The sequence below is a fragment of the Necator americanus genome, chromosome X (genome assembly GCF_031761385.1).
Source record: "Necator americanus strain Aroian chromosome X, whole genome shotgun sequence".
Taxonomy (NCBI): Eukaryota; Metazoa; Nematoda; class Chromadorea; order Rhabditida; family Ancylostomatidae; genus Necator; species Necator americanus.
In genome coordinates this window covers 33,044,131-33,047,413 of record NC_087376.1, presented here as the reverse complement: position 1 = coordinate 33,047,413, position 3,283 = coordinate 33,044,131, and positions in this window count along the sequence as shown.

The following is a 3,283-nucleotide window of genomic DNA, read 5'->3' as shown; positions in this document are numbered from 1 at the left end:
TTTACGTAATTCATTACGTTCGACGTAACATTTCCCGTTATCGAATATTCTAGACCTCAAAATTTAATCTTCGGCTATTAGCGGCGTCGAACTTTCCCGAATAGAATCGCTTTATGGGCGACCGATCGAGAGAAGATGGTGTGGAGATTCGTGAGAAGTGCTGCTCCCGTCTCGGATATCAGAAGACCACCAGCGTAAAACGCTGACGCTTAGAAGGCGGGAGCATCGATTACGAGGCATATTCTTATGACGCGTCTCCCTCTCTCCTCTCTCTTTCTCTCTCAAATGCGCGCACAATCATTCTCCTTTCTCTCACACTGAACAAGTAAACACGAAAATCGCCACGATTCCCATTATGAGCAGTGGTAGAAGAGTAGCAATGTCGGATAATGATGGCATCCGTGGGTCAGTACGGCCGACGCCCGAAATCTACCCCGTAACGTCCCAATCAACCCCCCAAACATCTCTAATCAACCGACATTAGAGGTTTGGATGATTTCGGCATCGGTTGGTTGTGCTCAGCCTTCAGGGCACTAACCAGCTCGAAATCCATAAGACCGAATCGAAAAAAAGCATTTAGAAATGGAAGCAGGACGGAGAAGAGATGCCCTATTTCATAGGATATGTGAGAGACGTCGGAATGAGATCAGCCATGAGTGGCAGAAAGCCGAAACCTGCTCAAAAACTTGTTCCTAACACAAGAAATGGAAGACGATTCACGATCTGAAGTCATCAACGGATTAGATTCACTTTTATACATTGTCCACTGATTAGGATAAATCTATTATCATGGATTTATCCCTGCAAATGTCACAGTTCTTGTGTTGTTGTTTTTTTTCTTCTTCTTCGGATAAGATAAATCCAGGAAAACAACAGAAAATACGAACACTTATTTTTTAAAAGAAAAAACTTCTTCAGAAACCGACTAAGAGCTGACCTCATTCTAAAAACATTAAACTTCACCCCCAACAAAGATATCAATAGCGTGGGACCCAGGCTACGACATCCTTGATTCATTCAAGGAAACATTGAAACAAGTTTACAAATAGCAAGTTGAAAAAAAAACATTGTTGAACTTTTGAGGAACAGTACAGAATGTGTGAGACGATTTTCACTGCCGTAACTACTCCAGAAAGACACCTCAATGAGGCACAAACATGTCAATTTAATGGTAGTGTTCGAAAGGCGAAAGATTCATGGATTACTCCTACATCGCAAAAAAAAAAAGTACATGTAGCTTCCACAAATGCACCGCGCAAAAAAAAATCTCCCGTTCACCAAACGAGAACAAAAAAAATCCTCTATGGAAGAAATTAAAATGAAACAATATTTTGACAGGGAAAAAGGTATAACAGCGATGGATGTAATATCAGCTACAATATCACCCTAAGGGCACAATAACAACAAGTGGAATTAGATCCGTTAGAGCGACTTTTTTAAGCCCTCATCATTTTACGTATGTCCTCATCATTTTACGTAATTCATTACGTAGTAGAAACAACATTTCCCTCTTTAGAATATTCTAAACAAGATAATTCCAGAAAAAGAGCGTCCAAAAGTTTTTATAATCACAGAATAACAACAACATTTTACGCAATTCATTACGTCAGAAGCAAAATTTCCCCCTTTAAAAAATTCTCAAACAAAATAATTCCAGAAAAAGAGCATCCAAGAGTTTTTATAGTTACAGAATACATGTTCTCATATTCTACTTTACTCAAACTTTGAGAAAAAAAATTTACATTTGAAATAAAAAATATATATTCTTCCAATGGTCCAGATTCGTACTCTTTGATATATTCTGGCTCTATAGCATCCCAGTTTAGAACCATCTCAGTAATATAAGGATACAACTTAAAAATCTAGGATACCATTGTGTCAACATTACTTCCTCCGAGGAGATACTTCGTTAAACTTTTGTAGAAAGCTTACACAGATACGGAAAGGATTAATTGTATGGGAAAAATGGAGACATTGTGTGACAAAGTTTCTGGAAAAACCACTAAAAAAAATATATTCCCTAGCTTTCATCGTAGTAATATTACATTATATACATTTGTTATACACGTATGTAGGGAATATACCCGCAATCCTGAGAAAACTGCCAATGAAATTTTATACGGACATTACTACCAATGAAATGCATTTAAAAAAAGAAAATTCTGCAAAATAATGTTAAACTAGTAAAAAATGTTCTAATTAATAACCCCTAAAGTATATTTTGATAGATTTCCAACATATTTGAATACAATTGTATCCTCAATGAGGATTTTAACTCTAATGAACCCTCATGAAGGCTTCTGATAGCTTCGGACTGCTTTCATGTCTTAAATATTATGCCAATCGTCTTCTCGGTCACCGCACATTCATATATCACTTGTATCGGCTACGAAATTATCCATTCGAGGTGGATTTTTGAAAACTCCTGAGGAATCCAGTACTAACGAGAACCCTTATGGACGAATTCAAAAAATTAGCGAGGAAAACTTCGTTGGCAGCATAAGAAAAATATTAAATTATGAACTATCCCAATTACATTTAACTAAACGCGACGTGTCTTATAGTGCCACTGCGTAAGTGGTTGCGTCTGCAGTGCGCAGCGCTCGCTTGCTCCAGTTAGGCTCCAGCTTAGCCAAGGTCCCATCGCGGCACTTAAAGTGCAACCGCGTGCACAATTGTGCTAGAAATCCGATAATTTGGATCCGACTATTAAAGGCATCACCCCACAAATCTGGAGTGGTACGGATTTCCGGTGTCGTATTCGTATACGAGATCGTAGATTATGGAGAGAAGGCTGATTCCGTTCATCTCTTCCTAATTGTCGTAGAAAACGGTACGGAAGATACGGCTTCGAGCGTTCCGGCGTGCTATTCTCTACAACGAGTTCGATTGAAGCGCGCCAGCCTTGTGCACGCGCCGCATCTTCCGGGCTGTTTTTTACGGGAATTAGGAAGAAATGGACGGAATCACTCCTCTCTCCATAGTCTACTATCCCGTATACGAATACTCCACCTGAAATCCGTACCACCTCAGATTCATGGAGTGATGCCTTTAAACTCTGAAATCAACTAGCCATTTAACATGGATCAGGAATAAGCTGGAAAAAAAGGTGAAATTTTTGAAGTCAATTAATATTAGGATGATTATTGACTGTGTTCACTTTCCCGCTAGTACATGTAGAATGATTATTTTATTGGTTGAAAAAAAAATCCAGGATAATGCAAACATCTGTTCATATCTTTTCTCAGGAGGATTGTTTCAAAAATTCTATGAATTTCTACAG